The sequence below is a fragment of the Mus caroli genome, chromosome 16 (assembly GCF_900094665.2).
Source record: "Mus caroli chromosome 16, CAROLI_EIJ_v1.1, whole genome shotgun sequence".
In the NCBI taxonomy this organism is placed as follows: Eukaryota; Metazoa; Chordata; class Mammalia; order Rodentia; family Muridae; genus Mus; species Mus caroli.
Window position 1 is genome coordinate 2,017,125 of NC_034585.1, and position 25,183 is coordinate 2,042,307.

At 45.2% G+C, this 25,183-nt stretch overlaps 1 protein-coding gene across 1 annotated transcript in view; it reads left to right on the forward strand.

Moving 5' to 3' along the window:
- The first annotated feature begins 13,193 nt into the window (after nucleotides 1-13,193).
- The window catches only part of Rbfox1 (RNA binding fox-1 homolog 1), a 1,640,850-nt gene continuing 1,628,860 nt past the window's right edge, over nucleotides 13,194-25,183 (forward strand). The window contains exon 1 of the mRNA XM_029470804.1: nucleotides 13,194-13,226. The gene's annotated coding sequence lies outside the window, so the exon portion shown is untranslated. The remainder of the gene's footprint in view (nucleotides 13,227-25,183) is intronic.

Sequence of the window (25,183 nt, forward strand, 5' to 3'; positions counted from 1 at the left end):
TGCAACCCTATAGGTGGAATAACAATATGAACTAACCAGTACACCCCCCCCCCGAGCTCTTGACTCTAGCTGCATATGTATCAAAAGTGTGTGTGTTTTAAGAGCTTGTGGAGGCCAGAGGACACTCTCGGACTCTGTTCCTAAGGGTCAGTCCACGTTTGTTTTCCAGCTGGATTTCTCACTGGGACCCCGCATCTGTCAGGTCAACTAGCCTGGCTGTCCAACAAGTCACAAGGAACCTCTTCTCTCTGCTTCTTTGCTGCAGGGAGAGCAAGCACATGCCACTTTAAAGAGTGATGAAGGTTTAACTCAGGGTCTCATGTTTTTGAGGCAATCACCTCACTCCTGAGCCATCATCAGGCACACTCTCATTTTTGGACACCCTCCTGCCTCTTCATGGTGGCCTTCTTATGCAGTCTTAGTCACTGTGTCTACTGTCCATGTGTTTTATTGAACCTAGGTTCAATAAAAGGGAACGAGTCAGGTTCTAGCTCTGGTACCTGGAGGACAATAAGAGAGCCAATTAAAAATGGCAAAAACAAGACAGGGCTGGAGTTCTGGAGGTCTTAGCATGGCTGGTCTAGGCAGAAACACATTGCAATTGGATAAATAGCTCCCAGCCATTTACAACCACCCCTAGATCGCTCATTCAAAGGAATCTATCTGCAGGTCTGTTTGCTTCTCCGACTTACCTGCTGCCTTTCAAGAAAGTCTCTTATCTATCTAGTCCCCTGCCCACATTGATGACTGACATTAGATTACTCAGGCTGCACCTAGCAGAATCCTTTGTGTAGCTTCCTGTATGTTTCTAAAGTGAAGCTGGCATTAAGGTGAGCCTTAGGGGCTGGAGAGATACTTGGTATTTAAGGATTGCTGTTCCTACAGAGGACCTGAGTTTGGCTCCCAGAATTCACATTAGGCAGCCCATGTGACTCCATATCCAGGGAATGGGGTTCAGAGGTCTTCTTCTGCCTCACTGGGCAGCTGCACTCACATGCACATGTTAGCTCCCATATAAGTAAGAATTAAAAGTCAACATTGAAAAAAAGGATAGATGGGTTGCCCCTTTCTCAACTCAAGGGGGCAACGAGCCATCCCCACACACGCCTTCACTGAGATCCTATCACATGGTGGGGGCAGCTTCTCAGGAAGGATTAGGAGATGTTTACAAAGGAAAGTGTTCCCACTGCTTAATCAGTGCCTTGGGTTATCACTGGTGTGCAGCATTTCTCACCATGACATCACAGATCCCAGCCAGGTGTTGACTCCAACCCCACTCTACTCCTGGCCAGATGTTATACACTGCACCTCTTCTACAGTAATAGCACTGCTGGGGTGGACATGTAACGTGAATCAAGGCATTTAGACCTGAGAGAAAGCATCCCAAACTATGGGATTCTATAGGAGGAAGGTCATGGGGGTTCCCGCAGGTTTCCAGAGCGATTCAGATCACACCAGGAGAGCAGGGCAGGGGAAAATCTGGCACAGAGAAGGCTGCACATCCCACCTCTGTCCACCTGTGACTGATGAAGAAGAAAAGGAACAAGGTTAGGCTGCAGAACATTATATGCTGTGTTCTCTGGGAAAGTCCCCTCACCTGCATCTCTGTAGCATTGACAACATTGTGAGGAAAAGTCCCCCATGGGGGACTCTGAGGACTTAGAGAGCAAATAAGGTGGTGGACACATGAAATGCACCGAAGCTATGTTAACTTTCTCACCTCTGTGCTTTGTGTTGGTGGAAGTCACACAGCCTGGCTTTGATGTGGGCCACCAGATTCTGAGGCAGAGGACATTAGGACCAGCAGGGTAGATGATCTGAAGGACCAGCAGGAGCTAGACACTGTCTAGACAATTGTGTCCTCTGCAATTGCTTACTGTCGAAGACTCACAGTGCAGGGAGCAGAAGGAAGCCAATGAAGGTTGGATATTCCAAAGAATCCAATACATTTATGCTTCCTCCTGGCATTCCTGGTCTCTCCCAGCCCCCACTCAGTGTGTGTGTGTGTGTATGAGAGAGAGAGAAAGAGAGACTCCATGTGTTTCTCTATGAGAGGTTGCGTGAATGTATGTGTGAATGTGCATTAGAGAGAGAGAGAGAGAGAGAGAGAGAGAGAGAGAGAGAGAGAGAGAGAGAGAGTGTGTGTGTGTACGCACATAAAGAGTCTAGAGGTTATCTTCAGGTATCTTCCTCTCTCACGGAACCATTTCTTCCAGATCTGATCTCTAGGATCTACCTGTTTCTGCCTCCTGAGGTCTAGGAATACAGGTGCACACCACTGTACCTGGATTTTATGTGGGTGCTGGGGAACAAACACGGGTCTTTATGCTTGAATCGGAAGCACTTTCCCCACTAAGCCATCTTTCCAGCCTTGCTGCTCCTCCTGTTTGAACACAGTGGAGATCCTTTGTATTCAGCTCTCCTCTGATCAGGCTACTGCAGACTCTGCCTATGACCATTTTAGCTGTTCAGGAGACAAGAATGGATCAGGATTCTTCACTGAGCCTATCCCCCATTAGTGGACACCTAGCTTACTTCCTATTTACATTTTTCATCACATATGCAATATTTGCATGAATGCATATATGCTAAAAGTATCATTTGTGCCATAAGCGTTTAGCTGCATTATATAAGTATATATTATATTTCATATATGTGTATATGCTACATAAATATATATATTTCATATGCATATACATTATATATGTATATATATATTTCTAGATTGCCAGATGTTGTGGCTTGATATGATGTGTCCCCCAAAAAAGACTCATGTGCTAAAGGCATGGTCCCTAGCTTGGTTGAGAGACTGAATGATAGAGAGATGGCTGTATCATGATGATGCTAACTTTATCAGTGAACTAATCCACTGAAGAGTCCATAGATATAGCCTGTTAGGATTGGAGCCAAGTGGAGGAAGCAGGGTAGGTCTTAGCTTGTTGGGGAGGTAACCCATTGATGAGCTGATTGGTGAATGGCTTATTGAGAGATGAGTATAGTAGAGGTGGGACACTGGTGTCAGACCTTTGAAAGGTACATCATTCCCAGACCCTTCCTTCATGTTTCCCTACTTTCTAGTTGATATAATGTGAGCAGCTTTCTTGAAATGCTCTTTTCCCATGATGCTCTGCCTCACTGCAGACAGTCCCAGACACAATGGAGTCCACTGAGCATAGACTAAACCTCTATAAACATGTCTCTCCTATCTTGTTTCCTCCAGTGTTTTTGTCAAGAGTGACAAAACATGCCCAACATACCAAGTTAGAACAGAACCTTCTTAAGAGCCAATTTAAACCTTGCATCCTGGGTGCTGAGAAGGCTCAGTGAAGTGAGCACCTTACTTTAGCTCATTCTCTGGAGCCCACAGAAAGCTGGAATTGAGTCCACAGAGTTTTCTTCTCACCCCCAGATATGCACCGTGCCCGTCATTCACATAAGCGCCACACATAAACAACAAAGGAAGAAATGCTCTTGAATCCTACTCTCAACAAAGGGGTCCCTAGAAGAAAATGATCTTATAGGCTTCCTCCCTCTCCCTCTCCCTCTCCCTCTCCCCCTCCCCTCCCCCTCTTCCTCCTCCCCTCCCCCTCTTCCTCCTCCTCCTTCTTCTTCTTTTTCTCTTCTTCCTCCTCCCTCCCCCTTTTTTTTTTGTTTTTTTGAGGCAGGGTTTCTCTGTGTAGCCCTGGCTGTCATGGAACTCACTCTATAGACCAGGATGGCCTTGAACTCAGAAATTCGCCTGCCTCTGCCTCCCAAGTGCTGGGATTAAAGGCATGTGCCATCACACACAGCAGGCTACTTTTTCATATATACTGGGATACCACTGGAAGGGACTTTGGGAGCCCCAGCATCCCAAGTTCTACACAAGCTCACCCTCAGTTTCTTCCAGCATGTGTTAGAGTGACTGACGGGCACATGGCAGCCCATACACAGATATCCATCCAGCAAGTGCTGTGACTACCCTACCCTTTCTGACAAGCCAGTTTCAAGGGCAAGCAAAGGGCAGGCATTGATAGGGCTTTCTGCCTCCAGAGTGCTGTGCCTTTAACCATCTTAGCCCCATGACCTCTTGATCACAACCATGTGTGCCCTAGATTCAAAGTTGTCCTTCTGCATCATGAGCAGACTGTCCTTAGGTTGCAGGCTGCAGAGGTGCTGAGGTAACTGCAGTAAATATTTTCCTTCTGACAAGTGAGGGACGTGGAATTTTAAGAGGCACGCGTTTATTGCACTTGCCTGGTGACTACAGATTTGATTAGGGGTGGGGTTGGGGATGGGGAGGTGAATTTTACCCTCGAACAGGTTCTTTCCTTTTTAAAACACTTTAAAAATGTGGCGTGAAGTTTGGCAACACAGTGTTTGGAACCAAGTCCTGGGTAAAAATGGAAGAAAGAGGACCTGGGGAGATAGATTATGAAGACAGGCGTTTGAATCCCCAGGACCCACTTAAATGTTGGGTGGGCATGGTGGATTGCTGTAATCCCAGTCCTTGGGAGGCAGGGGTAGGGGTCCCTGAAGAAAGCTGGCTAGCTGAGTCAGGGAGCTCTGAGTTTGACTGGAAGTCTGCCTTAGTGAGTAAGGGAAAGCATGTCCAATACCTCAGGTGGACCTCTGACCTCCATCCATATGTGCATGCACACCCGCAATGCATTCACACATATGTAATCAAGCACACACTCACCTGCGCAGGAACACTGTTTGCACATATACATTCAATGTAAAAGTACAGGAGACAGGGGTTGGGGGAGTGAGGGGGAAGCTCCAGGCTTTTAAAAAGCATCCTGGGGGTGATCTGAAATGCAGTGGGGTTCATAGTCTGGGTGCACAGGTAGGGAGCTCATGAAAGCCAGTGCACAAAGCTACTCAAGCCAGAGCTGGCCACTCTATCTTTAATTCCAAGCTTCATGTTCTTCTCAAACCTTGATTCAGAAAAGCCAGATTGGATTCGGTGTCCATTTCCAAATGAGGGGAAACAGAAGCTCAGAGAGGGGTGACACATGTCCCGCAGGACACCCGGCTTGCTGACTCTGAAGATTTATAAAGTTGAGTGTTTTAAACTCCAGAGCAGTCCATATGTGCTTTTATCTGGATGCCTGATCCAGTGCTCTGAGAACCATGAGTGACAGTAAACAATAGTGGTCATGATTGCATGTGGTCCTTCACACAGGGCACGGGTGTTCTCTGGCTCCCAGAACCTGCTGCTTACCATAGGCTAGAGACTGAGCCAAGCACTTTGAATGTATTATTTTGCTTAATTCTTACAACGATCTTGTAAAATATTATAATTTCCATTTTCTAAGTCTAAAATTATAGGTTTAGCAACACTAAGTACCTTTTGTATGTTTGTCTATTGTGTGATAAAGTGCCTCCAATTTCGCTAACTATTGACTATGTTTAAGATTTTGTCAGCCACAAGTCTGGACAAGTACTCATGGACTATCTTGGTGGCATTCAGTTGGGAGATGGATGTTCCAGGGGAGTTGATCTACCTGAGACATTAGAAGGCCAGGCTGGAAATTTAGACTCAGTTGGGTCTGGTTTCAAGTTTCCTAGATGTGGCTTCTCCAGTATTGTGGTGGGATAATTAGTTTTCCACTAAGTGCTCCAGGTGACACTTGTAGACTTGGCCAATCTTCGAGGTGGCAGTGTCTCTTTCACAAGAATCTGTTGCTTTAGTTCATCTTAGAGCCTGACTAAATATGTGAGTTGGGGCCTCTATGGTCACTGCACCAAAGCATGTGAGGCTGGCTTATGTGCCCACACTGACCAAGGTGAAACCACTGACACAATGAAATCCTGGAGGTGGCCTTGGCTTCAGAGCCATCCTCAGAGTTCTGGATGTCTAGGTTGTTGCTCTGACAAAATCCCCTCCAAGGGCAACTTTAGGAAGGAGGGTATCTTTTGGCTCACAGTTTGAGGGTGCGGCCCACCATGGAGCAGAAATAATAGTGGCAGGACATGAGGTGGCTGGTCACACTGCATCCATTACAATTGAGAAGTAGAGAGAGATGCCACTAGACTTCCTTCTTCCGTTTTGTTCTGTGCACAACTGTAGCCTGTGGAATGATACTGCTTGTATTTAGGGTGGGTCTTCTTTCCTCAGTTTATTCTTTCTAAAATCACGGTCATGGACCTGTTCTGAGTTATACTAGGTAATTTTTAAAATGTCAAGTTGACAGTGAAAATGAACCATCATACCAAGTAATGTGGCTACTGCTGGTGGAAGTTGGGCCACAGGCAGAAGCTGGACCACAGGTTATGCTGGACCACAGGTGATGCTAGACCACAGGTGCCACAGGCAGAAGCTGGACCACAGGTGAGGCTGGACCAAAGGTGGATGGTGGACCACAGTGGATGATGGACCACAAGCAAATACATTGAAGCTGGACCAGAGGTAGATGCTGGAGAGTGGCTGCTACTTGCTAACAACACTCCCATTGGAAAGGCTTCCTAAAGCACAGCTCACAGTGGAGTTGCAGGTCATTGCATTGCTGAGTGGCAGAAACCCCACTTATCTTATTACCCAAACCAAGTCAATGTTAAACTTCATCACTTTTTGATCACAGAGACCAGTGAAGATGTTTATACCAAGGATAACTATCCAGAGATTTCTCAGTCAGTTCATGCAGAACTAACTCAAGTTTATTAAGAAAGGCCATCCTAGTACCTGGTCTCCTTGTTCACAGTAACTGCAGAGATAGAAAGCCAGACATGTCCTGTTATCTCAAGATGGATGAACAGGACCACCTACTCCCCCAGTAACTCTTGGCACCATGGTCACCTTACCTTGAAGCTGGTCCCCTTGGATGTGCTTAGTACATATCTCAAACCCAACTCATCTGTGGCATCCATTGGACCATCTCAAAACTCACAGGTCCTTATTGTGAATGAAGGAAAATACCATTATATCCCTCAGTTAATCTCACTGGTGAAGCCTTGGATAGCTAGGCAGGGTGGAGAAATGAGCTTTGTGATATTTGTGAGGTCCAAGTTCCACCCTGAGCTAGATAGAAGTTGCCTTGGACTGTCAGGTCTGAGAGTGGCTGTAGACTTCTAGGTCCACGTGAGACACCTTTCAAGAACCAAAAAGTAAACTAAAGCAAAGCTGAAGAAGCCAGACAAGCAGAAACTGTCATGCTTTGTATGTTCAGGTATTATGCTGGTGTCAGGCATCTCATAAGCTGCAGACAGTCTGGCAGCCTAGCAGAGATTACCCAGCAGACCCCAGGATACATAGCGACTTAACATTTTCATTTAGATGCTTATCAACCTTAGCGACCACTTCCATGCTGCCCCAGCGATCATGTCCTCATGGGCCGTTACCCAGAAGGTCTGCTAGAGTTACATGCTGACTTCACAAGCAAAGGGTAACCTGTTCAGCACAGTGGTGACATTTACTGATGGGGAGAGAGATCTGAAGGCCCAGCAGGCCAGGACTTAGGAAGGGATGTGATAATTTTGTCTTCTTGCCTGGCAGGCCTCGAGCAGTAGCATTTGCTGAGTCACAGGGACCCAGAAGTGAATGCTGGAGGATGGAAGGGGAAGACATAGCAGAGCCTCCACACCCATCAACAACATGGGGATGGGATAATGTTCCATTAATGAATGGAAGATGGTAGCCTGGATCTGGATTTCTGAGTTGGAATATTGCCAAGCTGTACAGAGAACAGCATCTCTCACTGTAGAGAGCTGGGGCTCAGCTCATAGTTCCTCCACTTGCTAGAGAAATAATTAAAGCTCTTTGATCTTATCTGGACTATTTACAGTGAGCTCCATCCAGTATGTGAATACATTCTTCCCCAAGCTTAAATCCTTTCAAGTTTCTGTTCTGCGGGATCAAGAGACACGTGTACCATGAGTGCACAGGCAAAGGGCAGGTGCTACAGGCTATTAGCACTGAGAGTTCAGCCAACAGAGAGATGGTTTGGAGGACTCCAAACAGTGTTTAGATGTCTCAGAAACATGTAGAGGGAGATCAAGTGGCTGGATGGCCTATGCCTTCCCCAGGAGCAGTGGACTCAGCTCTGGGTCTGTGGAACTGTGAGCACCTCTGCTTTGGTGCCATCATGTCTGTCTCTCCTTAAGTCTCTTCTAATGTCATAGCTGAGTTCTTTCCATTCAGGCTTCTGACATTTCTGGTGTCATGTGAGGTAAAGGCTTCAGGTTCCCAGTCTTGGTTTCCCTGTCTGTGGATGGGGACATGGCAGTGCATTTTGGAGGCAAGAGTTGAAATGGAATTGTGAACATCAAGTTCCTAACACAAGGGAAGAAGAGCACCTTCATGTTGGAATTTCAAAAGCAATTCAGAAACCAGAGGAGAGCAAGGGAAATGATTAAAGGGATGAAGAAAAGCCAGAACAAAGCATTCACTCCTGCCCCGCTGGGGATTTCCCATGTCCCTTCTGTGCCCTGTGCTGGTCTACAGAATGGCCCACCAGCAGCAGGCCTCTAATCAGATCAGGCCCCCCACTGCACATTCTCTGATGGCTGCTGCCTTGGACAAGATCAAAGCCAAGTGCTGCAGCCTGTATCCTTTAAAGAACCCTCATCTCATTGGCTTGTGTGGTTCATTCTAGTGTGTCCACTGCAGCCAGCCATCACAGGGGACAGACAGGCCATAGGTCTATGCGTGTACCTTACTGAGTAAGCTTTAAGCTGTGAGCACCGGAAAAGAATATACAGATTCATCACATTTTGCCACTTGTTTCTTAGTTCCTGTATGTTTATCCAATATGTATAGTCATAGGTTATAAATAAAATATGGCTGCTTTCCATTTGGCCACAAGCCCCCTATTTGCTATTTGCTATTGCTTCACTGTGTGCCTTATTTTTTGAATGTATGTGCAGGTGTCCATGCCTGTGGAGGCCAGAGGACAATCTAAGCTCTCATTCTCGTGATGTAGTCCACCATGTTTATTGAGATAGGTTCTCTAATTTCTCTAGAACCCTCCAGATAGGCTAGAAAATATGGCCAGGATGTCCCAGGAAGCCATCTGTCTCTACTTCTCCTGTGTGAAGATTTTAAGTGCATGTCAGAACATGTGACATTTTTATGTGGATCTCAGGGCCTCACGGTTGCAAGGCAACCATCTCTCTAACTCTGGATCAGGTTGAAGAGTCATTTTCAGACCACTTCTCTATGATTAAGAAGAGAAGCCCAGTGCTCTGAAAGGCTTTTTACTAATAATGTTAGGCTGTGTTTTCTTTATGGCTCTGAATTTGGCTTTAGCTTTATAAACAGATATGCTCTCTGCGGCAAAGTTTCAAACAACCGGGAAAAAGGACAGTTCCCTGTCACACATAGAACTTCACAGTCCCAGTGAAGTTCCAGGCTCTTCTTCAGTTTGCTGTGTATCCTACCAGATAGCTTTTAGACAAGCATGTGTGTTTGTATGGGGGAGGGCAAATAACATTTATAGTCATCATCTTGAGTATCATTTGTTCCTGTGCTATGCATGCTATTGTGCTGTGCCCCCTTTCCTGTAGAGTGTGTATGTGTGTTACACATATGTGTCTGTGTGGGTATGCATATGCACACATGGAGACATTGCATCAGGTTTAAAAATGCACATGTCTCACAATGTATTGGGCCTGCTGGCATGTCCAGCCTCTTTACTGTGCAGTTCAACTTTACCATCTAGCAGAGTTTACACTTGAGAGACAGGCAGCATCTCCAGGAAAAGAAGTCACCAAGATAAAATTTCAGAATGTTTAAGTTTACGGTTGTGTCAGGTCACATTCACAGCTGTCCTGGGCCACATGCTCCCCATGGTGGCAGGTTAGAAGCACACTGGATCATAAACTACGCTCAACAGCCACTTCTAGGGCACTCAGGCTTTATTTGTCTGGAGCCACATGTTGCCTGTTAAAAGCTGCTGCAAACAGCTTTACATGGGGTGAGAAATCTCCAGTTCCACATAAGCTCAGCAGCCGCAATCATCTTGTCCCCTTAGAGGCAGCTGAGCGTGTAGCCCTATGTTTAAGCCTCTATGGTGTTTTGATCATGCTAGTATCATGCTAGCCTTTGTAACACTAGCTATGTACATGCTTCTCTTTGTTAGCATGTGTTTGCAGTAACTGTGAGGAGTGAGGTTGTATATTTGTGGGGGGCTATCAAAGGACATAGCAGCAGGAAATACACAAAGTTAGGAAATAACAGTCAGATGATAAAGTAGAGAAAACCAGAGGGGTCGGCTGAGGACTGTGCTGCCCACGCTTGTGAGGGGTCGACTGAGGACTGCGCTTCTCTTGTGTGTAGAGAGAGGAGCTGGGGCTGCCTGAAACCTGCAGCTGGTGACTGTCAGATTTATCCCTCATTACTTCTCTTGGGGACCACAGGGAAAAGCATACACACACACACACACACACACACACACTCACACACACACACACACACACACACACACACACACACATACACACAGGAGGCTAAGCAGCTGAGGGATCTCCTTGTACTTTAGGGATGAGGCAATAGTTAGTGCATCCCAGGCTCTTGCAGAGTCACGCAGGGAAGGGAAGCCATGACATAACTCGGGCCTGTAACCACCATTCTTCCTCATGGCGCTTTCTACTGAACCAGCTTGGCAAACGTTTGGCCACGGCTCATGACTCTGCTGGGTGAGGGTGTCTGAAGATTTGCCTCTGGTTTGGGAAGCTAATGAGGCATGAAAGCTTCTCTATGGGAAAATAACTCTGTCTGCTCCCTTCCCAATCTGGGGAAGCTGGTTCTGGGGAGGGCTGATGCCTTGGTGGTGAGAGTGGGCAAGACAGTGCTGGGAGAGGCTGAGTTAGAGCAAGCTGCAGGGGCTGATCGCCTAGGACAGGGATCATGCCCTTTGTTGAATTCACAGCTGTGAGCTGGTACCAGTCAATGTTTGAGTCAGCTGCTATGGAAACACAGAGGCGGGCAGCTTCACAACAGCAACAGAGGCTTGTGGTTTTATAGGCTGGGAGTCCATGGTCAATGGCCTCACAATGGCTGTCATGGCTACATGTGGCCGTCTTTCCTCTGTGTTCCCCATATGACCTTTCTTGGTAGGTGTGTGTGTGTGTAGACAGAAAGCAAAGCCTTTGGTGGTTTATCATATGGACACTAATCCCACGAGAGACCTTGCCCTTGTGAAGTCCTCTCAATAGACAGTGTGGTCATTTCCTAAGGTCTCATTTCCAAGCATCGCCACACAAAATTTAAGACATCAATGTGTGATTTTGGAGAATTTAAATCAGTTATAACTCAGTGTACACTGAATTTCTTAGTACTTTTCATTTTAAACTCCCACATTGTGCTGAAGATTAAGTCTAGAGCCTCATCTATGCTAAGAAACTACTACTGGGATACATCCCCAGCCTCTCTTTACATTTTATTTTGAGGCGTGGTCTCACTGAGTTGCCAGACTCCCCTTGAATTCCTTCAGTAGCTCAGGTAGGCCATGGGCTCCTGATCTTCTTGCTTCAGTTCTCTGATAAGTTTGGGTGATGGACCTGCAGCACTGGATGAGATCGCAGTCTAGTTTTCTGATAGGAAAATGTCAGTGAAGTTGTCAGAGTCAGTTTTAAAGCTCCAGGAAAATTTCAGGCAGAAAGTTTGTAGAAGAGATTTGAAAAATCAAATCCCTGGGGGTGGGGACATGGCTCAGTCGGTTAATGGCTTTTTCTGTAAACCTGAAAATCTGAATTTGATGCCCAAAACTCATTTAAAAACAGCTGTGTGTGGTGGCATGTGCTTGTTATTCAAACTCTGAGGAGGAAGAGACATGAGGATCCCTGGGAATTTTGGCTCTCTGGTCCAGCCTGGTTGACATGTCTGATGTCCCAGTAAGAGATCCCATCTGTAGAACTAAGGTGGATGCTACCTGAAGAATGAGACACAAGAGTGTTCTGTGACTTCCACACACACACATGACTACGTATGTACTCACACATGGCTGACCACAACATACATACATACATACACACACGCACACATACAAATCCAACAACAAAGCCAATATGAACCTAAAGAGATAGCTCAGTGGTTAAGAACACTTGGTGTTCTTCCAGAAGACCCAGGTTCAACTCTTAGCACACACACTGGGAAGTTCTCCACTATTGGTAACTCCAGCTTTAGGGCATAGATGTCTGCTTCCAGCATCCACAGGCACCTGTACATATGTGCATGTTTGTGTGCACATCCGTGCCTAGCTATTGTGAGCCTCAGTGACTTGTACATCTGAGCTGCCTGTGTACTGTGGGCTTCTCCATAGGCGCTTGAAATGCTTTTATTCCAGGATCAAATCTAATTCTCTCCACTTATTAACTTTCAGATCTTGGGAAAGTTCCCTACATTTTCTAAGCCCTGGTGTTCTCATCTATGAAAAGGGGGCTAATAAAGGGTTTTTAGGGGGTTAAATGAGAAAAAGGAAACATGAAGAATTTGGCATAATGCCTGCCAGGACTTTATACTTCACAATATTGTGAGGCATTTTGCAAAGGTGGGGGCTGCAGTTGTTGCTGTCTCTGTAACTTCCCATGAGGCTGGCTTGAAACATAAAGGAAAAATACCCACAAAAGTGTCATTAATAAGAGGAATTGTCATCAGTGCCTTTGCTTCCTTGGTGTTCATTTAATCCTCACTGTTTTGCACAGGCTTTGTACAGGGCCTTCCCCCTTCTGCTTCCTGGCAAGCTTGCTATAATGTGTTGAAAATATTAATTATCCTCTTCACCTATTCACAGGACTGTGAAGATGAATCTGCTGTCACTGTGTTTGGTGGAAGAGAATGTGTGTGTTTGTGTTTGTGTGTATGTGTGTGTATGCCTGTGTGCCTGTGTGTGTCTGTGTATAAATATCTGAGCTTCTGTAGGTTTGTTTTTATGCCTGTATATATGTGTATCTATATCTATATCTATCTATCTATATATATATATATATAGATAGATAGATAGATATATAGATATATATGTGTGTGTGTGTGTTATATTATATATAGACATATATGCATATATATATATATATATATATGTTTTATATATATGGAGAGAGAGAGAGGGATTTGTGTGTGTGTGTGTGTGTTTGTGTCTGTACATGCTCATGTGGGTTGTCCCATAGTCCCCTCTGGTTATAAAAATTATTGATACCAGCTCCTTTAGAAAGAAAATTAATGCAATTGCCTTCTTGTTGAATTGATGCTAATGTCTTTTTTCTTTAACATGCAGGTTTTGGTGAGTCCTGCTGTTGACCAAACTGAGGTAGGAAACATGGTTTTGCTGTCTCCCTGACTGTGCTTCTCCCTGTGGTCGGGTGTCTGGGTATGTTGTCTATGGCACACTTTCCATGGTGCTGGACTAGGTTGGCTCCTTGCTCACAGAGCATGCTCTGAGCAGCTTAGAACAATAATGAGGATTTCAAAGTCTTTTACTTGCCTTGGAGACTCCTTTTGTCTCCCCTATTTGGCCTTCAGGGTCTGAAGAGAATTTTAGCAGATGCTAACAGTATAGTAGAAAATATATTAGCAGATGTTGTTGATCATGGGTGTCCAACACCACCAACTGGAAATTGTCTATAGTGTTATGGTTATCCCAAGAAGGCATCCACAGAGCCTCTCCTCTCTTCTCAAGTTACAACTTGGAGAAAGCAAGATTGGTGACCCATCTGTCCACCATTTTCATTGCCCCAAGGATAAAAGTGTCTACTATGCTCTGTCACATGTTTGTTAAAGAATAAAGCTTATGGAGGTGACTCTGACAGACCCTACAGAGCATGAGGGGCCACTCAGGAGTGACTGTGCAGTGTCCCCAGTGATGGTTAGGATGGTTCTCTGTGGTCTCACAGGGCATGTGGTATGCGAATAGTTCAGGTCGGTATTGAACTTAAATAGTGAGGTGAGTATTTGGCATGGAGAGCCACAGGAAGGGTCGGGAGCTGCAGGAATGTGGTGGAGGCCAGGCATCCCCAGTCTTACCTGTTTCCCCAAAATCCTGGAGCTAATTACTCAAACAAGTTATATTCAGAAGTGTTGTTTTCTCTTTTTCAGAATGGAAATAATAATACTCACCTTATAGAAACTCCAATGTCATTTTATTTATTGATTTATTGACTCTGTGTGTATGTGTGTGTGTCCGTGTGTCTGTGTGTCCGTGTGTTTAAGTCAGAGAAGACTCTTTATAAGTCACTTCTCTCTTCCTACTATGTGGACCCAGGGATAGAACCCAGATTGTTGAACTTGGCAGCAAGTGCCTTTACCGTCAGAGCCGTCTTGTTGAACCTTGTTTCTGACACTCCTGCCCATGACGCTTTTGAGAATATGAAAAGGTTGGTGGTGGTAACTGCCCAGGTAGTTTTCAAGGAGCACAGTGCATAATTCCATTATTAAGTACCTGTTACATTCTCAGTATTACAGAGATGATTTCATTTATTGTGGTATTGGATGTTCAGAAAAATCTTGGCTACAGCAGCAGTCATAATTTCCATTTCACAGACAGGTAAACTGAGGTTCTGGAACACTCAAACTTTCCAAGACTCATTCAGTGATGAAATGAGTGCAAGCCGTGTCTATCAGAGTGCAGGTTTGACCTCTGAATGCCACGATGTGTAAAGCACATAGGTAACTGCTTGGTGCACAGGTCATGTTCAGTAAATCCCTGCTTTGTTACTCATTAAGGACCACTTCTGAGTGCTAGGCCACAAACAGGCTTCTGTGGTCAGCACCATGGACAGCTACTACCTGCTTCCTTTAGCTCCTTGCCAGTCCCAAGACACTCTCTCAGTCTTGCCATACTGGGCAATTTAAAACATTCAGCCAATAGAAAACAAACAAACAAACAAACAAACAAACAAACAACAATAATGACAATGATAATACCCTTGTATGTTTTCCCCCTTCCATTTTATAGCAGTCCTCAATGGCAAGACATTTATCTCTATAGCTTTGATTAAAACTATAGGTTGCAAAGAGAGAAGTACTTCATGTCTTGATTGAAATGACAGTTGCAGACTTGACAATCCTGCAATCTACTGATAGAGCAGAGGAAAACACATGCCCATGCTGCTGCCTACCAGCAGACAGAGGCAGGAACACACTTGAAGGTTCTGATCTCATGGTTCCATGATGAAAATAACTCATGCCCATTAGCCAGTTCATATGCAAATCATGGTGTAGGATGCAATGGAATGCATGACTACAATCCAGGCTCAGCCACAGATATGTGAAATGGCCTTACGAACCACAGATAGGGACTATTGAGTGTGGGAAACACTAAGTGAGTAAAATGAATCTTTGGGAAAAGATAGAAAGAAGGGGAAGAGGACTGGGAAAACAGGAAAGGAAGGAAAGGAAGAAAGAAGGATGGAAGAGAAGGAAGGGAGGGATGAAGGAGAGGTGAAAGGAAAGGAAGGAAGATGTTAGCTTTTCAAGGCTATGGACAAAATATTTACTAGAAATGAGGAGGAAAGATTTGATCTGGCCAACAGTGTTAGAGGCCTCATTCTGAGGTCATTCATTCCCATGGTTTGGAGCAGGACACTGTGCAGGAGGCTGTGGTTGAAAATCAGTTGTTCATGGTACCTGTTATATCCTCAGGATCAGAATAGGGCAGGGCGATGGAGAGAGTTAAGGATGTGAGGACCCACACACAAGTGACATCTCAGAGCACACATTGAGCCAGTTCATCCCCTGGTCTACCCAGTTTCTCCTCCCCCAGACACAGCACATATCTCAAAGACTCTTCTTTTTCTAGCTATTGCTTTGAAGGCTCAGTTGTCATTGTTGCAGCCAAACATATTTTTTTCACTACTGTAGGGAGGTAACCTTTTATTAATTGGATTTCTAATGGTGATTCATCAAAGCAAGTGGTCACTATTATTTAATGTGAGATTCGATTCCACAGACAAGCAGCGCCTTCTTGTATGTGACGAGCAACACATCAGGTAACTGCATTGGGGCGGTCCTTTTCTGTCTCCAGTCACCTTTTGCTTTTCACCTAAATACAGACAAGCAGTTGTAATTTAGGCAGAACAGACTTTACCTGTGGCAGAGACATGGGTTAAAGGAAAACAAAAAGAATTACAAGCCTATGGAATGAGTGCGTGAACGGCTTCGCCGGCTCTTTTCTTTCTGCAGATTGACAGTGAATATGTGAATAACGTTTGCTAAATCCGGACTCAGGAAACATGACAGCAAGCTGTCTGTGCCAGTAACTCCTCACGGCATCTGCCACCCCTCCCTCACCACACACAGTTTTAATAAGACACCACACGGGCTATGGAGAGACATTAAAACCCTGTCGACGGAAAAGCTTTATCTTCCAACCAAATTCCATGCCTTGCAACATTGACGACAGCTGAAGAATTTATCTTAAATTCCCTCTGCTAGCTGCGAAGCACATGGCCTCTTTGTCCCCAAGCAGCCTGTAAGAACCAAACTAAGATGTCACATACATAATATAACAGATAAATGGCCCAATTTCCACACGCACATGACGGATAGAGTGCAGGTTCAGCACATACATATTTGCACGTTAATTGGCCCTGCGTGGATCCGTTTTGAACCTAAGTTGCAACTGCGTGGCTCCCGGGTTCCTTCCCCTCAGGAATCATTAAGCCTGCTTTATCACACAAATGCATACACATTTCCCCCTATTTATCGTCACGCAGCTTGCCCTGCTGAGAGAGAAACCTGGTTACCTGGGCTCATGCATTGCATTGCAAGTGTTTCTGTTGGCCTCTCTCAAACACAGACTGCATAGAAACAAAGATCTGAGACCCAGCCCACGTTGACTCTACTGACAGCCAGACAAAGGACTCTGCTGGCCAGGATAAAAGAAAAATTATTTCCTTTCAGTTGACAGTTGCTTTATTTTTTTAAATTTTGCTCGCCTTAGTGATTGCCTGTTGATGGTACTACAGATCCAGTGGAGGGTCTCCATTTTGATAAATGGGGCAGCTTCTGTTTGAGGGCAGAGCAGTCGAACTGGATTGATTGATAGTACCGTTTTGTTACCCCAAATAATTGGAGTGGTAAACGACACAGGTGCTGATCACGGTGGTTCTAGGGGAGTGTGTGGAGTGTTCCTCCTAATAATTTTTGTTCTGTCCTTTCTAAGGGAATCTTTATTTCAGGCCAAGAAATCATTTCTTTTTCCCGTCTCAAGTCTGTGTCTTGAGGAGAAAGCTAATCGGGGGCTGTGAGCCAGTTAGAAGCAGTCTGGCTTATTTGAAAAGAGGTTGCTATACTAATGAAGGGATGAGCTGCCTGGTTGTGAGCAGACCAGCTCTGGTCACTTGGCTCATTGGAGAGCCTGGCACTTTTCGTGAGGACCAAGTAAACTGTTATGTGGGCAGGGTGGCAAAGAATGGGGTCTGTGTCTCAAAGGGGACTTTCTAATTTATAGCTGACCCATTGTGGAATGGAAGTCAATCCCTTACCTCATCTTTTATCTGCAAAGTGTGATGGCAATTCACACCCAGAATCAGCTTTCCATTGCTATGACAAAGCACCTGCCATAACTTTAGGGGGACAGGAGTTCTTTTGGTTTATGGTTCCTGAGGGCTCAATCCATGGTTCCTGGCTCTGTTCATCCTGATCCATAATGAGGACAAGGATTGTATGGCATAGCCATGTGGCAGAGGCACTCCATTCCATCCGTCTGTAAGGCAGATATGGGACAAAGAGTGGTGGAGAGAGACATAGAAAGTCTCTGGGGAAGAGTATGCTGCCCACCCACCCCTCCAGACTGTACCTCCAGGTGCCTATACTTTGCAGCTAGGCTCTACTGCCTATAGCTTACTGAGCTTACAGGTCTTGATCCTTTAAATGATCCTTTAGAGAAAATGCTTTGTATTTGGTATGAACTGTAAACAAAGCAACCAGTGTGCGATACTTAGGAGAGCCTGGCTCCAAGCAGGTCTTCAATAATGTTCCCCCCTTCTTTCTCTGTGTGTCTAGGAAAGAAATATCACACCCCAGAAATGATATCCACTACCTCTGAGACGATGTCTCTTACTGATTGGGAACTTGCCAAGTAGGCAAGACTGCCTGGCCAGTGAGCCCAGTAGTCCTTTGACCTCTGCTTCTGCAAAGGATGATAAACATGTACCACACACCCAACATTTTTTTTTTAAAACATGAGTCTGGTACTCAAATTTGGGTACTTGTCTTGGAAGGGACGCACTTCAGAAATGGAGCTCCGGTTATTACTTAATTCTACCTTCAAACTTTTCATCTAAAGTACAACCATAGCAAAACACTCAATGGGTGATCATCACTTAAGAGCCATGTCTAGGGATACAGGTTTCTAATCCATTAGCATTGCAAGGCAGTGATGTCCTTGCATGGTTTACTTCACATTGGGTTTCATGACTTTTTCTGTCACTCAGGGACAAGATCCACTTAAACATCAAGGGCCTTTCACAGTAGTGTTCTTGGCTTCCTCCCATTTTGCCAAGTCACATGGTGATCATCTACCCTGACCTTAAACCTAGAGCAAATGGACACTTCAAGAGCTCTGAAAGGTCGCCTGGCCTGAACTCAAGGGCTTAGATTCTCATTTGGAGATACAGTTGGTGCTTTTTATGGTGGACTTTGACGAGACAGCATAATATATTCCAGGCACGAATCCACAATGCATGCACAATTCTAATACACAGCCACATCCTCAGAAGACAGGGTCTCTGTGGGGAGGACTGGGTAGGAAGTGTTTTGGTGTCAGCCTGTTCAGGAGGAACAAGATTCTCATGAGAGCAGAGCTCTCTCCATATATGCCTCAGATCTGAGTTCAAATTCAAGTGAGCCTTTGTGTTTGCAGAGGGTCCTCAGGGGAGCACTGAAGGTAAGCTTGGCTGTTATTAAACCAATAAAAATAATTCAGAGCACCGGCAAAGGCATGGGAGAGAGAGAGAGAGTGAGCTTATCAGTCACAGAATAAGCATTAGAGCAAGTGTGGGGAAACTGTTTTCCATAATGTTAGGAAGTGAAAGGATGACTGTCTGGAATGAACATAAAAATGCAGACCCAAATATCCTCCAAGTATGGAAGCCATGGAACAAGAGGGTTAGAGGAATGGGATAGACATATTGGATACCTCAGTGGGGTTTAGGGAAGGGAGGACCAGGTTTGTGGTTCTAGGTTCAGTCGATGTGTAATCTCAAGTATTCCAGGGAAGGCTTTCCATTGTAACTGGAAGCAGAAGCCAGGTGGGTATGGTTTCAGAAGTAAACAGGAAGACATATAAGCCACCTGACAGAGCAGCTGTTCAGAAAGCCAGGCACTTGAGCCAAGAGAATGATGGGTCCTTAGCCTGGAGGCAAGGTAAGATTCTAGAAGCAACTTTCCAAATGGTATTATGTCGTAGAATAGGCCACAGAGGATGTATGGATAGATTGACAGCAGGCACTCTTTGAGAGCAAGAGAGACCAGAACATCCCCAGGGGCACTAGACCTTGCTTGCCGTTGCGTCTCCAGAGCATGGGACCTTCCATTGGGTGGAGGGAAGATCATTTATCTTATGTGGCATGGAAAGAAGAAATGATGGAGAATGGATGTGGATAGTGTTAAAGGATAGAGGGATACAGTGAGAGAGAGAAAGAGAGAGACATACAGAGAAACAGAGAGACAGAGATATTGAGAGACAGAGAGAGACATAAAAAAGACAGAGAGACAGAGACAGAGAGACACAAAGACCAAGAGACAGAGAGACAGAGAGACAGTGACAGAGAGGCAGAGAGAGTATGAAAACCGGGCAAACTTGGTTTTCCCAGTAAAGAACAGAAGGAAGTGTGTACCCTGAGAATACGGAGCGTGGAATCAGTACTAATCGCTAGCTATGGAAAATAAGCAGAAAGACAGCTGCTAAGATGCCTCTGGGACAGCCTGACCAACCAGTGAGACCTCTACAGCGAAAACACCCAGAGAGACCTAGTGTCTTGGGAGAGCTATAGAAAGAACCCTTCTCCCAATAGCAGCAGCAAGAGCAGCCACAGCTACAGCCACAGCTACAGCCACAGCAGTAGCAGCATCAGCAGCACCCACAGCTATAGCCATAGAAGCAGGAGCAGCAGCAGCAGCAGCAGCACACACAGCCACAACCACAGCAGCAGCAGACGCAGATGCAGATGCAGCATTAATTGGCATTGCTTAAGTCACTGCCTGTGTATGAACCTCAGACACTGAGTTATGTGAACATACTCACAATGAGTATGTCTGTCTCCATGACACACATGAGGACAAGGCTGAAGTTGTTTAGGTTGCTTTTCTCATTGCTGTGACCAAACATCAGACAAGAAGCACATTGCGGGAGAAGAAGTCTGGTTTTGCTCATAGTTTGAGAGGCTACAGCCAATCATGGTGAAAGTAGCATGGTGGAAGACTGCACCTTGGTGGCAAGAATAGTGGCTAGGGTTTTTTCGCCTTTCAATGGACCAAGAAGCAGAGAGAGAGTGGGGGCTAAAGGCTTCTACCACTCTGCGCTCATCACCTAGAGAGGCCACAGGCTCCCCAAAAGCATCACTAGCTGGGAAGCAAGCATTCAATACTGGAGTCTGTGGAGGTCATTTCACATTTAAGCCATAACAAGCTGCCCAAGGAAGAGTCTACCAGGTGGTGAAACGTTGGCAGATGATGCCCAACTTTTCTTTGTGCTACTCCATAGAATGAGAATAGGGAATGAGTCTTACAAATAAACCTTTGGAGGAGCAGAAGGGATGATTTGGTGTATGGGAGGCCATTGACATTCACCTGCTAATGCACAGTCATGAATATATGCTACTTATTGTGACCTTCGCTGGGGTGTTTGTAGCTCATTCTGAGTGCTACAGGAAACAAAGCACCAGTAAGGACAAACTCAGAGACTAAGCCAAGTGGAAACATCGGTCCTTGAATCTGCAGGAGTCCCTTACTCTATGAACTTCTGTTAAAAAGATGTCGAGAAATGGGCACTGAGCAATGGTGAGATCTATTGAAATTGTGAGAGCATTGGAAAGTGCTTGCTCCTCTTCCAGAGGACCTGAGTTAAATTCCCAGCACACACAAGGAGACTCATAACCACCTGTAATTCTAGACTCAAGAGATCGAACACACCTTTTCTGGCCTCTGTGGGCTCTTTCACTTATGTATTATAAACAAACAGAGACATACAAATACAAATAAATGAATAAATAATAAATAAAATTTTAAAGTGGGCTGTTACTGGGAGGTCTTGAGGACTTGCCACTGGCATAATTGCTTTGTGTTCTGAACGTGAAGTTTCCCCACAGGCTTGTTTGAACACTTGAATCCCATCTAGTGGCGCTGCTTAGTAAGTCAAACATTTGTGGAGGAAATGGGTCATGGGCTAAGTATTGATGGTTTCTAGGTCTCCCTCCCATCTGCTGTGTGCCCCCTGGTTTCAGATGCAATGTGACCAGTGGCCTTATACTCCTGTCTCACATTTTCCTACCGTGATGGATGCATCTTCCTTAAACCATGAGGAAATGAAAGCCTTCCACCCTCAAGTGCTTCCATCATGTATCTGGCACCAACAAGAACAGGAATACAGGAAGGGGGATGTGTCATGAAGAAGAGGAACANCAACAACCAAAACTGACATCCACTACTATGTGAGTGCATACCAGGCACTGTGCAGTCCTTCTTTGTCCTTCATCTTACTCCAGTTCATTCTGGGATTCCTAGGAAGCAAGCTTTGCTATCCCCCTATTTCACAAACCGGAGCTCAGCATAGTTCATTCAAAGAGCTAATAGGAGTGGAGTCAAGGTCACATCTGTGACTCTCAGGCACAGCGGGGTGCCTGGAAAGCGAGGTCACGAGTCACCCAATTGCTTCAGGAGCCAAGGCTTCTTCTTGGGACACTGACAGAAAGCCTAACCTCTCCTCTTCCAAATGCTCCCTTCTGAGGTCGGCCATTCTGAAGCCCAATCAGCCTCGCAGGCTCTGTTTTAAGACTTCCAGAGTGTGCTGTGATCACAAAACCCATCCCTGCACCATCAATTATGTCCTATGGGTATGACACCATTTATTTCCATTGCATTATACATTCCAACCTCCTGACTGTTTACGATCAAAAGATCTGCTCCTGGGCTCATATATCACTGCAGCTCAGAGTCAGTGCTCCAAATGAGGCCCAGTGGCAGAGGCATTGGCTTGTCATCCTCTGTAAGAGTGCATAATTTCAAGGATCCAGCATGCTTTATTCAATGGCAAAGGGAAATGTGGCTTCCCTTGTGGAGCATGCCTTTCATGGAGAAAAAGCAAGAGGCGTGAGGGGAGTGACAGTTGATGGAGGGAACTGGGATGTTTGAAGCTAAGAAGTGAGGAATTGAGCTTCCTGATTCTGAAAACCCGCACACAGTAACAGATTTGGAAGGCCAGAGAGACCGAAGAGTCCGCTTAGGGTATATGGGACATGTAAGAAAAGAAAAGAATAGAGATCCTAGCTCTAGTCAGGGATGAATAGGAAGGGCTGTGGCTGGAAGCCAGGTAGCATGGGGTTTCTCAGAGTAGTGGATTGCAAAATATATTTGGCAAAGGATGGACCCCTTGCAAGGATGTGCATGGTTCAATAAGCTTAAGGAGCATGCTGGTCACCACTCCTTAGGGCACTGGTGACTTCACAGGGGTCAGCAATCATTTTCTAGCTCTCAAGGAGCCTGTGATATAGGAGACCCACAGTTGGGCAATGGGGTGTCTTCAGGAAAGCTGGAGCAGAGGTGGTACAAAGTTATGAAAGGCTGGTTTCCTATAAGGAGTTCCAGTTCCTTAGGAAGCCTGAGGAGGCTTTGGATGCGATGGACCCTTCCTTCCCTTTACCTACCTGTGTGCTTTGTTCAAGCCCCCCCCCCAAAAAAAAGTGGATTAAGAACCTCATACCTGAATAAGATGCTCTGTGCCATACTTTCGTGAGTAGAAGCATCTTTTGTATCATTTATTTTGCTTATTTGTTGAAACATGGTCTGTATACTATAGGCTGGTGTTGAACTCTTGATATAGCACAAGAAATCCTGAAAGCCCATGGTCTTCCCACCTCAGCCTTCCCAGTGCTAGGCTTTCAGGCATATATCGGCATGCCTGGCTTTAAAGACATTTTTATAGGAAGCAAAGAGATTTTATTCATTGGATAAATTACTGGGTGAATGATGGAGCAGCAGGGAGATGAAGGTCTACCTGGATATGTGGGAGAGGAAGATTGTCTGTGAGTTTTCCTGACACTGGTCTCTTCCCAATGATGGCAGTGAATACAGACCACGTCTCTGGAGCATCTAGACTTCCATGCTCAGCATTTTTGTATGGATAACCTCTTTTATTCTTTCCAACAGACTTGGGAGAGAACTCCTATAACCTTCATTTAATGGACGATAAAGCCGAGGCTCAGAAGAGTTTATGGATCTATATCCAAGGCCATACGGCCGTGGGCAAAGTTAGTATTTGATTCCACGCACTTCGCTTCTTGAACAAGCTATGATAGGAGGAGTGGGCTTGCAGGACACTGTGGGTGGGAGTCTTCATTGCTCAGCACAAACCCCTCATGATGAACAATGCTCACACACTTGGGGGACACTGGTGACCATGGCTGATGCTTGGCAGTAATGTTCCTTGATTTGAGACTGGCATTCCTCTTCTCTCACCAGAATGACAATTAGGGGTGAGGGAAAAAAAGAGTTATTGCTATAGTGACTTCCTCTATTGAGCTATGAATAAATGATGATGGCTGTGAAAAAGTGTGATGTTTGGATCGTTTCTGGTAAATTAAAAAAAAAATCTAGAAATTGAATAAAGCAATAATCCATGCAGACATTTAAATAAGAGGAGTGAAACAGAATTTGAAAACTCTTTTAGTTCCTCCTGGGCTCATCATTCTAATGTAATTAGTTTGCGAAAAATATTAATTAATACTCAAATATCTGACATGTTTTACATGTTGATTTGAAACATGTTAATTACATCTCATGCTTTGTCCCTGGGCCATTTTCAGCAGTTGCCGAGGTTGAAGTTCTGATCCCATAATCTATTTCTTGAAGATGGGTAGCCAGCAGTGGGTAGATAGCAAGCTGATTAAGTATGAAACCTGAGTTTGGATCCCTGGCACCCCCATAAAAGCCAGCTGTGGCGGGGTAAGTGAATAGTCCTAGTGCTTTGGAGAGGAAGGGGGAGGATTCTGGAGGCTTGCAGGCCACCTAGTCTAATCAAACCCTTGAGGATGGATGGGTCAGAGCCCTGGAGAAGCAATTGAGGAGGAGATCCAGTGTTAACCTCTGTGCTTGCATGAACCAATGTGCCCCTCCCCAGCACACCATGCCACACACTACTGCTGTGAGGCATTCACTAAAAAAGACACTCAGATGTGGGTTCAAGCCAACAGGAAGTCTTTATTAGCAGGATGGGTACTACATTGCTTGTTCTGGACCCAAGAGCAGTCCTGAGGCTTTCTTGGAGTGAGCTTTTAAGCACAAAAAAACACATCCTGAGTTGACCCACCTCAGTTTTGAAGAACAATTAGCCAGAAGCAGAACTACAGAAGCTAAAAAGCAAGGTTAGTACATTTAGGGACTTTTCCAGAACTACGGACTTTGATGGATTGTGTCTTTAGTCTCATTTTGGCAGGTTTTTCTGCCCACGTGCCAGATTGAAAGACTTGAATGATACTTCCATCATGGCAGCAGTTGTGCTAAGGGCTGGAGGGGGGCTGTTACAATGCAAGCACACAAACATGGGCAGCCAATGGGAAAATATCAGGGGCTCTTGCATCTCTGGAGAGCAAACAATATGCTTTTGGCTATAGCAAACGTGGGCTGTGACTGAAAATGTAGTGTCTCAAGAGGCTTTTGTCTGTTCCAATGAGCCAAGCTGGGTTTCCAGAGTCTGTAGAGACTGTTTTGATGGTTGTTTTTTTTTTTTTTTTCTTCTTCTGCAGCTCACACAGCCTTTGGGCTTGGTGGCAGGCTTATGTTGATCTCTAAGTGTGTTTATGGAGATCTAGAGATCTGTCTATTGCATCTCATAAGGGGCTTTATAATTCGGTGCTTCATTATTCAGGGTTTTTTTTTTGAGACCTTTCTCCTTGGGAGGTGTGACCACAGGCCTATTCACCCTATAAGGCACCAATGATAGACCATAATAATACCACCAAAGTCCAGCTTAGTGAGCCAATGAGTTTACTGGTGTTGCTTATAGGAGTATGGGTGAGGGATTACTTACAGGAGAAGATCATTCAAAGGCAG